Raw genomic sequence first — 13,435 nt, 5'->3', positions numbered from 1 at the left:
GGATTATGACCCTCACACATACGGAATTTAGGAGGTGGAATCCCAGTTTCAGCCTTGGGCACGTGCAGGAGAAGAGGGGTCGTTATCCCTATCAAGGAAAGCCCGGTGCCCCAGCGCGTCAGGTGCGGACAACGAATTCTCCGGGGATGAGCACAAGTCCCCTCTTCCCCTGCCCCGACACTCGGACTGGCAGCAGCTGCAGGTGAGAGCTGTCACAGGATGGTGAGGAGACAGAGCAGCCCCAGGTGTGACCGTCAGGATGAGGAGGGCAGCAGAGCCGCCACAAGTGTGAGCTGTAAAGGATAATGAGGGGCCGGTTCTAGCCGGGGGCGGTTTAATAGAGGAGCCCGAGTTCACTTTGGCATCGGGCCGTGAGGAGCTCAGCGTGGTTTCTACGGTGGTGGGAAAGCTTCTTACAGCGCCTGCAGGAGCACGTGGATGTGGGGGGTTTCTTTGTGCCGGACAGCAGTAGCAGGTAAGCCAGCATGGGTTTGTAGGGGAGATTTTTTTTTTCTTTGCAGCTTTGTCTTACTAATTTCTCTGTGGTGCTCCCAGGAAATAAAAGGAGTTATGGAGAGAAAAGGAGTTCAAATTCAGTGAAGAAACTCTTCTTCTGTGGTTGTCAGTATTCAAACTGAAGAAAACTTTCCACCTGGATTTTTAATGAGTTGTGGTATTTCTATGTGGTTTTTATTAAGTATTATGCTCTTGGGTGGCGTGTAGTGTTTTGTCTGATTTTTGATGTTATGTGTAATTTGATTTTTGAGTGAGGATAACTTTGTTGGAGGGGTTGTTTGTATTTGAGGTAGAATTAATTTAAGTAGCTTTTTTTGCTAGACTTCTGATAAGTGGTATTGGGGTTTTGTGTGTGATATGTAGGGATTCAAGTTGGGTAGGGCTATTTTTTCTGTTTAGTGGCTTTGAATGATTTATTGTGTAGCTTTATCTTGTTTGTAGATGGTGTATGGTGAGAGATATGGTTTCTTTTTCGTGTTAGATTTTGTAGTTTACATGTCGGTCAGAGTATTTTTGAACTGAGTTCTGTTGAATTGTTTTTGGTGAGATACAGTGTTTTTTGAGGGTGTGTTTTCTTAGGTTTACAATGGTGTAATTGGCTGTAGTGTGAGATGTAAAGGAGGTTTTTATTTTTTTGGTGGTGGTTTTTATTATGGTGAGTGTGTAGTATTTGTTTTGATGGGTTTGGGGTAGTGTGATGTAGCTAATTTATTAGGGTTTTCTAATATTTATAATTCAATTATTGTTTATTGTATTACAGGGATTTATTTATTTAGCTTGTTTGGTTTTAGTGTGTGTTCTATAATTATGGAAAATTTGGGAGATGCTGTTTATAGTTGAATGGATCTTTTAGTTTTAGGATTGAGGGGGTTGCGGGTATATATTTTGAAGTTTTTTTGAGGGGATTGGACATGGGGGTTATTTTTATTATATTTGGTAGTTGGACTTATAGTAATAAGAGTTGGCTTTTTTGCTGCATTATTTTTTGTTTTTTCTTTTCTAGTATTCTTGTATTTGTGTGGTCAGGGTAGTGGTGTTTCTGGTGCAGCTGTAAGCCTCCATTATTGTTTGTGTGTTTTAGGTGGTCCACTGGTATTACAGGGAGACCCCCTCACTGACCGGCCAACAGATCTGCTGAGATTGTACATCAGCATTTGGTTTTCTCTATGGTACCTGACTAAGAGACAGCAGTCTGGTGACAGCAAGGAATTCCCAGAGGTGGAGCTGGATCTCAGCAGTCAAGCTGACGTGGGCAAGGTGAGCAGTGACTGGTGGACAGAAGCAGTTGCTATTGTTCAAGTCTCACTTGCTGGTGCAACTCTAAGCATTCACTGTTCTTTTTTTTTTTTACTTTAGGTTGTCCCCTTGCCAGATGTGCTGGCCCCAGAGGCCAGATGGGTGCAGCATTAAGGTATACTTGTGGCATGCTTCAGTCAGACTGGGGAGGTTGCTGTTTCACAGTAACTCAGCATGATTTTTTGCTTCTTTTGTTTCTTTGCAGGTGCCACTGCTGTCCCAGGCGTGCTAAGGAATAGAGAGAGCCGGTGAGTTGCCCTTTAGGCAGGGTGACCCATAGGTGAGCGATGCGCTCAGCATTTACTTTTTCCTTTTGCTGGGTCCACTCCTGTCAGCCTCTGGGGCGGAGTGAAGATCTGATGGGGAGCTGGGGCAGCGGTGCAGAGGAGCCCTGGGGATTACTCTTCTGGAGGGGGATAGTCACATTTCCTGTTTTGTGATCCTAGGTAGCGCGAGGAGGTGCGGAGACAAAGTCTGGATACGGCAGCCCCAAAGCGGATGCTGAGAACATGTCTGAGATGCTGAGAACGTTCTGTCGAGGACGGACGTTCCACTCGTGTTCCAAAAGCTAAGTGTTGGGGCTGGTGGTCAGGAGAAGGGAAAAAACCTTTTCAGTCCCGGGAGGTGATTTAAAGTTACCTTAGAAGAGAAGGCCCTAGTGGGGTGGTCCCTTCAAAAGTAAAGGGTGAGGGTTTCTCCTCAGCATCACCAGAGCCTTCGCTGGGCAGGGCAGTTCTGACCCATCTCCATGTTCTAGGGAGCTTCACATTATTGGCCTTCTTTTAGAGTCCACAGGGTTAGGCTGCAGCAGGGGATTCCTGGCCCAGGAGCGTCCTGATTAGGAGCAATGCCAGTTGCAAGGCGTAGGGTTAGTAGGGTTCAGCAGGGGGAGTTTACAGTGGCACACAGAGGCTGAAGGAGGGCTTGAGAGGTAAAGGACACAGTGAAAATCAGGGGTACAGGCTAGGATACAAGTCAGAGTACAGGTGTAGCGGCCCTCACAGCACTGCTACCAGCACACTTCCCCTGAGAGCAGGTGCAGGCAGCAGCCCTAGTGCAGGAACACACCAGAAGCTCTGACCTGTGCAGACACTGTCAGGCTAGGGCCAGGCAGGAAGCGATAGTGGGGAGCAGGATCCAACAGGGCTGGGGATAACGGGGGTTTCCCGCCCCACCCACCCTGGGATTCCCTGTCTCTCCGCAGCCGGTGGAAGTGCTCCTGATTCCCTCTCGAGGCGGCGGTTGGTAAGGCTTCGTGCCTTTTGCCACCGCAAAGAGTTCGGCTCTGTCAGCCTCTGCCCTGTCTCAGGGCCACGTTTCTTAGGGTAGGCAGGGAACAACTGTGGATGTACCTGTCCTGCGTGCGGGACAGCTCTTGGGACCCTAACGGTGCAGAGCGTCCCCGGCTGCAAGGTCTAGGGCTCTGAAGAAGCAGGATTCAGAAGGGGGGAGGTTACAGTGATACACACAGAGGCTGAGGTAAAGGACTCAAGGCCTAGAGAACACACAGTGAAAATCAGGGGTACAGGCTAGGATACAAGTCAGAGTACAGGTATCCCGGCCCTCACAGCACTGCTGCCAACACTGTTTCCCTGAGAGCAGGTGCAGGCAGCAATCCTAATGCAAGACAAGGCCAGAAGTCCTGAGAGGTGCAGGCAGTAACCCTAAGCTAGGGCCAGGCAGGCAGTGACAGTGGTGGGGCAGAGTCCACAGGGTTGAGGTTCACCGGGGATGTCCACCCTGCGTTCCTGTCCTGCTCTAACCGGGGATGCTCACAGCCCTAATGGAGGCCACGGTGGGTGGGCTCAGTGCCAGTAATGCCTCTAAGGCTTTGGCGCTGCGAGCGTCGGCCTCCGAGCTCAGCTGAAGCACGCACGGGGCCCGAGGACCCGGTCCTGCTTAAGAGACGGTGAGTAGCAGAGCTGCTGGGTTTGGCTGATGTGCAGCTAAGATTATGTTTTGATATTTGGTTTTCTTGATTGTAGCTGACTAGGAAACAACAGCCCCGTTACAGCAGGAATTTCCCTGAGGGAGAGGCGGCCTTCTTTGGCACCCAGCGTGGATTCACCTTCCCAGACGTCTGAGAGATAAGTGGAGGGCTCGGAACTAGGGAGGGGATGAAAGCAGGGTGCCAGGGCAGGGGTCACCGGGAGGGATTTTTTGAGTTAGGTTTGGAGCTGGGGATGTCCCAGATGTGACCCCTTAGGCTACATGAAGGGAAAGTCTCATTCTGAATCACAGGGCTGAGGTGTGCAGGGCAGAGCAGTCCCAGGGTGTGTTGTGTCTCTTGTGCACTCTGTGTCTTTTGGGTGTCTTGTCTTTTCCTTTAGTCCTTTCAGGGGTCTGTCAAAACCTCTGGCATCAGTCTTAGCATTTCTGATCTCTGTGCTCCTCAGCCAGGTGCCTTTGTCTCAGCTGCTTGGACACTCATCAGAATCCATCTCTTCACAAGCATCCAGTCCGATGCCTTTTCAGGTCTTGTTCTGAGCTGTATTGACAGCCGTGCACTGCCCTGATCCATTCCGGCGGGTTAGGTCTTGTGAGAATGCAAAGACAGGTAGAGGATTCTGACCGTAGGATTCTCGGGCATCCATCTCTGCGTTTCTTGGGATAAGTCATCCTGATGGCATCTTGTTCCTGCAGGGTTCTCTGAGCCTGGCCAGCTCACCATCCATCTTACCTAGGTCATCTCATTCTGAGTTCTCTGGACCCTCAGGGTCATTCTTCTTGCCCAGAGTTTTCTGTCCCTGTTGTGTCCCCTCGTTTTTCCTGTGCTGTGTCATGGGTGTTGGTGTGTGTTTGGCTGGGAGCTGCTCTGCCTTGCTGCTCAGTCTGGGTGTAGAAGTAATAGGATGAGTCCTGGGGACTTGCATTTTGTGATGTGGGGATGTGGGGTGTAGTTAGACTGTCGAGGGTATTCCTAGATTTCCACAAGATGTGTGGAGCTGTCAAGGTATCCTGCAGCACTCTGACTTTTGTCCGAACTTTCTTTCAGATGCAGAGAGATGAAATCTGTGGCAGAGCCCCCCATCCTGGGTGAGGGGCTCCCCTGAGAAGGTCAGTCCCTGTTTGTGTTTGCAGGGGAGGTGTAAATGATGGCTGTGTTACAGCTCTGTTCTTTGTCTTTATTTTTAGGTGGTAAAGCCAAATCTCAGCAGTCAAGCTGACGTGGGCGAGGTGAGCAGTGATGGGTGGACAGAAGCAGTTGCTATTGTTCAAGCCTCACTTGCTGGTGCAACTCTAAGCCTCCGTTATTGTGTGTTTTAGGGAGTCCACTCGCAGGAGGCCGAGCTCCCCTCTCACCAACCGGACGACAGACCCGGGTCACCTCACCCGTGAGCCCTCCGGGAGCATTCCAGGAGTCTGTGATGGAGCCTTGATCTTCTCCTTGTGAAGGCCCCATCCAGGTAGGCTTGGATAACGGGCGAGGAGTTGAGGTGAGTCAGGGAGGAGAAGGAGGGATGGTCCCCTCAAGTTCCAGCGCTGCCACGTCACCTTGTCTGCTCTTTACCCAGGCAGACCCTGCGACGCCGGCGTTGGCCTCTGAGCGCAGCTGAAGCACGGGGCCGAGGACACAGGCAAGCTTAGGAGACAGTGAGTAGCAGAATTGCTGGTTTCTGGCTGATGTGCTGCTAAGATTATGCTTTGATGTTTGGTTTTCTTTATTGTAGCTGTGTAGGAGACAACAGCCCAGCAGCAGCAGGAATTTTCCTGAGGGAGAGGCGGCCTTCTTTGGCACCCAGCGTGGATTCACCTCCCTAGACGTCCGAGAGATAAGTGGAGGGCTCGGAGCCAGGGAGGGCTTGAAAGCGGGGTGTGGGATCAGGGGCCACTGGGAGGGATTTTTTGAGTCATTTTTGGTGACAGGGATGTCCAAGATGTGACCCCTTAGGCTACATCAAGGGAAGGTCTCATTCTGGATCACAGTGTCGAGGTGTGCAGGGCAGAGCAGTCCTGGTGTGTGTTGTGTCACTTGTCTGTTGTGCTCTCTGTCCTTTGGGTGTCTTGTGTGTGCTGTCTTTTTACTTAGCCCTTTGAGGGGCCTATCAAAACCCCTGGCATCAGTCTTAGCATTTCTGATCTCTGTGCTCCTCAGCCAGGTGCCTTTGTCTCAGCTGCTCGGACACTCATCAGAATCCATCTCTCTTCACAAGCATCCAGTCCGATGCCTTTTCAGGTCTTGTTCTGAGCTGTATTGACAGCCGTGCACCGCCCTGATCCATTCCGGCGGGTTAGGTCTTGTGAGAATGCAAAGACAGGTAGAGGATTCTGACCGTAGGATTCTCGGGCATCCATCTCTGTGTCTCTTGGGATAAGTCATCCCGATGGCATCTTGTTCCTGCAGGGTTCTCTGAGCCTGGCCAGCTCACCTTCCATCTTACCTAGGTCATCTCATTCCGAGTTCTCTGGACCCTCAGGGTCATTCTTCTTGCCCAGAGTTTTCTGTCCCTGTTGTGTCCCCTCGTTTGTCCTGTGCTGTGTCATGGGTGTTGGTGTGTGTTTGGCCCGGAGCTGCTCTGCCTTGCTGCTCAGTCTGGATGTAGGGGTACGAGGGTAATAGTGCCGGGAGCTTGAAATTTGTGATGTGGGGTGTAGTTAGACTATAGAGGGTATTCCTAGATTTCCACAAGATGTGTGGAGCTGTCAAGGTATCCTGCAGTACTCTGACTTTTGTCCGAACTTTCTTTCAGATGCAGAGAGATGAAATCTGTGGCAGAGCCCCCCATCCTGGGTGAGGGGCTCCCCTGAGAAGGTCAGTCCCTGTTTGTGTTTGCAGGGGAGATGTAAATGGTGGCCATGTTACAGCTCTGTTCTTTGTCTTTATTTTTAGGTGGTAAAGCCGGATCTCAGCAGTCAAGCTGACGTGGGCGAGGTGAGCAGTGATGGGTGGACAGAAGCAGTTGCTATTGTTCAAGCCTCACTTGCTGGTGCAACTCTAAGCCTCCGTTATTGTGTGTTTTAGGGAGTCCACTCGCAGGAGGCCGAGCTCCCCTCTCACCAACCGGACGACAGACCCGGGTCACCTCACCCGTGAGCCCTCCGGGAGCATTCCAGGAGTCTGTGATGGAGCCTTGATCTTCTCCTTGTGAAGGCCCCATCCAGGTAGGCTTGGATAACGGGCGAGGAGTTGAGGTGAGTCAGGGAGGAGGAGGAGGGATGGTCCCCTCAAGTTCCAGCGCTGCCACGTCACCTTGTCTGCTCTTTACCCAGGCAGACCCTGCGACGCCGGCGTTGGCCTCTGAGCGCAGCTGAAGCACGGGGCCGAGGACACAGGCAAGCTTAGGAGACAGTGAGTAGCAGAATTGTCGGGTTTTGGGTGATGGGCTGCTAAGATCACGCATTCGTGTTTGGTTTTCTTTGTTGTAGCTGACTAAGAGACAACAGCCCAGCGACAGCAGGAGTTTCCCTGAGGGAGAGGCAGCCTTCTTTGGACCTGGCAGGGATTTGCCTCCCTGGATGCCTGAGAGATAAGTGGAGGGTGATGGCTCACAGAGGGGATGAAAGCAGGATGCCAGGGCAGGGGTCACCGGGAGGGATTTTTTGAGTCAGATTTGGAATTAGGGGCACCAAGATGTGACCCCTTAGGCTACATTAAGGGAAAGTGTCATTTTTCATCTCAGTGCTGAGGTGTGCAGGGCAGAGCAGTCCTGGTGTTTGTTGTGTTACTTGTCTCTTGTGCACTCTGTGTCTGTTTGGTGTCTTGTCTTTTCCTTTAGTCTTTTCAGGGGCCTATCAAAACCCCTGGCATCAGTCTTAGCATTTCTGATCTCTGTGCTCCTCAGCCAGGTGCCTTTGTCTCAGCTGCTCGGACACTCATCAGAATCCATCTCTCTTCACAAGCATCCAGTCCGATGCCTTTTCAGGTCTTGTTCTGAGCTGTATTGACAGCCGTGCACCGCCCTGATCCATTCCGGCGGGTTAGGTCTTGTGAGAATGCAAAGGCAGGTAGAGGATTCTGACTGTAGGATTCTCGGGCATCCATCTCTGCATTTCTTGGGATAAGTCATCCCGATGGCATCTTGTTCCTGCAGGGTTCTCTGAGCCTGGCCAGCTCACCTTCCATCTTACCTAGGTCATCTCATTCCGAGTTCTCTGGACCCTCAGGGTCATTCTTCTTGCCCAGAGTTTTCTGTCCCTGTTGTGTCCCCTCGTTTGTCCTGTGCTGTGTCACGGGTGTTGGTGTGTGTTTGGCCCGGAGCTGCTCTGCCTTGCTGCTCAGTCTGGGTGTAGGGGTATGAGGGTAATAGTGCCGGGGGCTTGAAATTTGTGATGTGGGGTGTAGTTAGACTATAGAGGGTATTCCTAGATTGGCACAAGATGTCTGGAGCTGTCAAGGTATCCTGCAGCACTCTGACTGTTGTCCTGACTTTGTTTCAGATGCAGAGGGATGAAATCCGTGGCAGAGCCCCCCATCCTGGGTGAGGGGCTCCCCTGAGAAGATCGATCGCTATTCAAGGTGAGAGTCACAGATTTCACATTTATTGGCACTCCAGTGCAGGCCACCTGCATTTACAGCTTCAAACAAGTGAGTCCCTTGGTAAACCCCCTGGGCAGCAGCTGGAGCCTGCTCCGGGCTGGGCTGAGGGAGCAAACACTTGTGGTTGACACAGCTCCACACTGAGGGTACTTGGGAAAACACGTGCCTTGTCCTGGATTTTTTTTTTTTTTGAGCTTTTTACACGGTTTTAATCATCACCTTGGTAAAAATAAATGGTAAGGACTGAAAACATGAGAGGCTGGCAGGTTATGTTCGTGAATGAGAACTTTTTTTTTAAATAACTGTGCGGCCTATATCTTAATTTTGAGACTCTCTTTTTTGGCTGACTTTACTGTAAAAAATCTAATTTTAATTTAGCTGCCTCAATAATGTTTTTATTGTACAAATATGTTCTAGCGGCAGGAGCTTAAAGTAGTAACACCAACATGCCACCTCTGGAATAAATCCCTGCGTCTCCTCAGACCTACTGGTTTGCAGTAGAGTTTGTACACCTTTCGCTGCAGCTGTGGTTCTTAATAACTGGAAGTCCATGGATTGCTGGGCGATTCCCATAAGTTCTCCTATTTTGTAGGAGCTGCACGGTGAGGTCAGCATTCTGAGGGAGGCCCTGGCACAGCTGCCAAGGGCAAGGAACGTGGAGCATCCCGGGGCTTCTCCCACCCGAGTTTCTCCCAGAGCATGCTGCGTGTCGTGCCGGATGTTTAACCCGGGTTTGGGGTGTTCTCCTGCAGTCCCAGCTCTAACTGCTGCCCCCGAGCCCCGGCCTTGCTCTGTCCCAGCACTGAACCTGGCAGGTGGGTGTGCTTTTCCAGCCCTTGAATCCCACGGGCAATCCCAGATCCCCGGAGCTCCCCGAGGCACAGCCTGGCCTCCCTCACTGGGAGCTGCATTTCAGTCTGCCTGGACCAAGGCCATCCTGTTTGAGACTTTATTCCTGTTGCTTTTCCTCTTGCAGGTAGTTGGCGAAAAGGAGAGAGCCAGTAGGAAGTGAAGCCACTGGAAGGCCTTATCCCAGTCCAAGGTTCCCACTTTTCTTTCTGACTCCTGGATAATTGCCTGGCCATAACTGGACAGAGACTGTCAGTTTGATTTCCTGCCTTTTCCAATAAATCATTGCTTTCAGCTGGAGTGTATTCCTGGTGTCATCCCCCTCCTCGTCCGTGGATGTGTAAATAAAATTCCTGACTTGCCGAGTCCAATTTTGTTATTGCAGGAAGTGTGGTGCTTTTGTTCCACTGAAACTTCCCAACTCTGCTGAGAGTTTCCGATGTCAAATACAAGTAAGATTCGAGTTTCTTTGCAGTGTTACTCCCACAAAACACAGATCATTCTTGGATAGGAGTAGCTGGACCTGTTGAATTTCCACTTCCCTTTAAAATTAGAGCAGAGGAAGCAGATTTAAATTTGTTCCATGAACTTCCACCAACTTGATGACTGTTCCAAAAGTTTGCAGTGTTAGAAATGCCTAAGCTTGTTTTCCAGGCAAGCTGGGATTTAGATGTTATTTCTTCCTTTTATTTGATGTTTTTTCTCTCTCTGATTCTAGTAAGAGAATATATTTTTTTTTCCAGTTTTCCATCCTAATTGGAGTTTTTGTACATTGTAGGGCACATTTCCAAGGAAATTTACCAAATTCATGTTGGTAAAGCAGGAGCTATTCAGCACCATGCTGCCACTTTTTTCCTTTCAACCCCTTAACAGGTCTCATTCTACCCATACACAGTATTACCAGCAATAACTTGGTGTCGAGTTGTATTTCAGAGGTAGCAATAAAACAAAGTTGACATTTTATTTTGTGCCTCTCTGAACCTCTTTGTTTATTAACAAAGAACTCCAAAACAAAGCAAACAGAAAAACAAAAACCAAAACAAAAGCCCCTACAAACACTGCCCCCCAAGAAAAAACAATGACAGAGAAAACATACCAACATTATTAAATAAAAATTAAATCTTTACCCCTTAGAAAACGAGGCTAATTTAATTTTAATTCATTGTGGTTCTGATGTGTTAGGTAAATGAATTCATATAGTTTAAAAAATAAACAAGTCAACACAAATTAAATAAATACAAAAATAGAAAAATATAAGTAACAAAAATAGAAATATAAAATACAGTTTTAAGGGGTGAGAAAATCTCTAGAAAAGCTAAAGCTTTTACAGTATCCCCTAAATAGGTGGTACTCTCTTAACTGCTGCAGAGCGTTGAAACAAGCCTAGAGAAGCTTCAGTGTGCACCAAAAGCAGCTGCTGCTATAGGAAACCGGTGTTGTTTTAAGACCTCCCCCTCCCAAGTTCCTTGCACTTTGTGTTCACAGAGAAGTCACACGAGTCCTGATATATTTTTCCTTTCTTCAAGGATGATGACAACAAGAAAAGTCAACTCTTTAATTTTTGCTTATCCCTAGCAAGCAAAGCCCGGTGCCGCAGTGTGTCGGTGCAAACAGTGAAATGTCTGCAGCAAGTTCCCTCTGCCCCGCCCTCACCCTCGGGCTGGCAGCAGCTGCAGGCGTGAGCTGTTAGGATAACGAGGGGACAGAGCAGCCGCAGGCGTGAGCTGTAAAGGATAATGAGGGGCAGGTGGCTCCTGCCCGAGCTGCTTACGCGGGGAGCCTCAGCTCACTCTAGCGTGGAGCTGCCGGAGGGAGCAGCTTCTGCGAGGCTCTCTGGAGTGTCTTACGGGATGATGGCGAGCTCGTCTTACAGAGTTTGGGGGAACCCTCGGATATGGAGTATTGCTTCAGGAGATGCCGAGGGACAAACCTTTGTGCCGGGCAGCAGGAGCAGGTGAGCCGGTGTGGATTTGTAGGGGGGACTTTTCTCCTTTTCCCTTTCAATTTTGTCTTCCCAATCCTTCCCTGGCGTCCCTAGAAAAAAAAAAAAGGGGGTTTTGAGGACAAAAGAGTTTAAATTGAGGAAAGAAACTCCTTTTATTGTCTGTGTTCAAACTGGGGGAATCCCCCTTCACCTGGGATTTTAATAAATAGTGGTACTTCTATGCGGTGCTTTTATTACTTTATTACTTATATGGTGCTTTTATTCAATATTGCATTCTTTGGTGGTACATAGTGTTTTGTTTTATTTTTTGGTATTATTTATTGCCTGTAATTTGGTTTTTGAGCGAAGGTAACTGTATGGATGGGTTTGTTTGTATTTGAGGTAGAATTAATTTAAGTAACTTTTTTTTTTTTTTTTTTAAATAGGCTTCTGATACGTGCGATTGGGGTTTTGTTTTTGTTTATTGTATGTAGGGATTCAGATTACCTAGGGCCAGCCTGGCCGGTGGAGGTTTTGTTAGATGCAATTTTAATATTTTTAAAAGTTTTTTTCTGTTTAGTTGTTTTAAGGTGGTTTTCAATAATTTTTTGTGTAGTTTTATTTTGTTTGTAGATGGTGTATGCTAAGGGATACGGTCTATTTATTTGGTGGTAGGTTTCTTAGTTTACATGTCTATCAGATTGTTTTTGAACTGAGTTTTATTGTTGAAATATTTTTTTTTGGTGAGATATTGTATTTTTAAAGGAAATGTTTTCTAAAGTTTACAATGGTGGAAGTGGCTGTAGGGTGAGGTATAGGGGAGGTTATTTATTTAGCGGTGGCTTTTATCATGGTGAGTATGTAGTGTTTGTTTTGGTGGGTTGAGGTAGTGGAATGTAGGTAATTTTTTGTGTTTCCTAATATTTGTAATTGGATTATTGTTTATTATAGTATGTGGGTTAATTTATTTGGCTTGTTTGATTGCAGTATATGTTTTATACTTATGGATCATTTGAAAGGTATTGTTTATAGTTACATTGATTTTTTTGGTTTTGTGTGTATTTATAAGTGGTATTTTTGTTTTGATGGTTTGAGGTTTATGGGTTTCTTGAGTTAGGAATGATTTGTTTTGGTGTTTTTAATTGAAATTTATTTGTGACTTCTTTGTTGTGTAGTTTGATTTGTTTGTTGCTGTCGGGGTTTAGGGTAAATTTGAGAGGAAACCTTTGAATGGGGTTCTTCTGGAAAGTAAACCTAAACAGTCTCTTTCTTTTAAACTGCTTTTGCAAAGAATTTCTTTGGAGAAAAGTGGGAAAACCTATTTGTTTAACAAACAAAGTGGTCGCAAGCATAAAGAATGAATAATATGAAATAATAAAACTTTTTGTTATTTTGAAGCGAGATGGTAACTTCAGAAAGTCTTTGCTGTGGGCTGTAGCTGAGCTCTTTTGGTCTCTTATCAGCTGTTCTGGTGTTGATAAAATGCTCAGGTGCAGGCCCCGTGGGCTGCAGGTGCCAGCTCTCGGCGCTGCTCTGGGTTTTTCAGTCTGCAGCAGGTTTAAACAGTCCTAAGAAAAAGGAAAACAAATAGCGAGGGAACTTCTCTGCCCTAACTAGCTGAAACTAAGAGCAAAGCACATCTTTGTGCTGCAGTCTGTCTGTGCTTGAGCTGAATATATGAGAGAGGGTATTCAGAGGAGTGAAAGTCATTTTCTTAAAACAAACTGCACCCATTTTCTTTCTTGCTTAGCTCTTAAAATCAGTCTTAAAGGTCCAGAACAAGCGACTGGGGATACAAGCGGCATAAACTCACCCTAGGGCATTCTATGTCTTATCCCCATATCATAAACTTACCAAAACAAATTGAATTCTAACTCTAGGAACACATACATTCCACACACTTATGTCTTTATAGAAGCAACATACAGCTGTATACAGACAATGGTAGCGATAGTTAATAAACAGTGATGCTTACAGATGGTTCTTACTTAACAGTTAGATTTTCTGGACGTTCACATCCGTGTTGTTTCATTTTTCTGTGCTGTTCACTATGTGCAACTCGGTTGCAGTCATTTTGCAGTCTAAGGGGAGTCAAGGTTGCAGCTACTGCCAGCTTGGACCTGGGAGTAAAGTGCAGCAGTGTTCAGAATTGAAAGTGGCAGAAGCCCACTCCCGGGCACAGAGCTCTGTGCAGGAACGGTGGGTCTCTTCTGTGGGAAGCTAAACTCACCCCTCCAAGTTCCTGATGTCAGTTTGCAGGTGTTTGGCAGTCTAAGGGCAGCCAGGGTTTCAGCTTCTGGCAGCTTGGTTATGGGAGTAATGTGCACTGTTCAGAATTGTAAGTGGCAGAAGCTCACTCCGGGGCACAGACC

General features: G+C 47.7%; 1 long non-coding RNA gene across 1 annotated transcript; it reads left to right on the top strand.

Annotated features, from left to right (window-relative positions):
• Positions 1-8,169: 8,169 nt before the first annotated feature.
• LOC136305384 (uncharacterized) lies at positions 8,170-9,510 on the top strand. The gene is made up of 3 exons (XR_010725311.1): positions 8,170-8,269; positions 8,883-9,105; positions 9,267-9,510. It is a non-coding gene; the product is annotated as an uncharacterized lncRNA (long non-coding RNA).
• Positions 9,511-13,435: the final 3,925 nt, after the last annotated feature.

Source organism: Chamaea fasciata, unplaced genomic scaffold, assembly GCF_029207755.1.
Source record: "Chamaea fasciata isolate MVZ Bird 193981 ecotype frontalis unplaced genomic scaffold, bChaFas1.0.hap1 SCAF_385, whole genome shotgun sequence".
Classification (NCBI taxonomy): Eukaryota; Metazoa; Chordata; class Aves; order Passeriformes; family Sylviidae; genus Chamaea; species Chamaea fasciata.
Note: the sequence above shows the minus strand (reverse complement) of the source record. Positions and strands in the feature narration are given on the sequence as shown.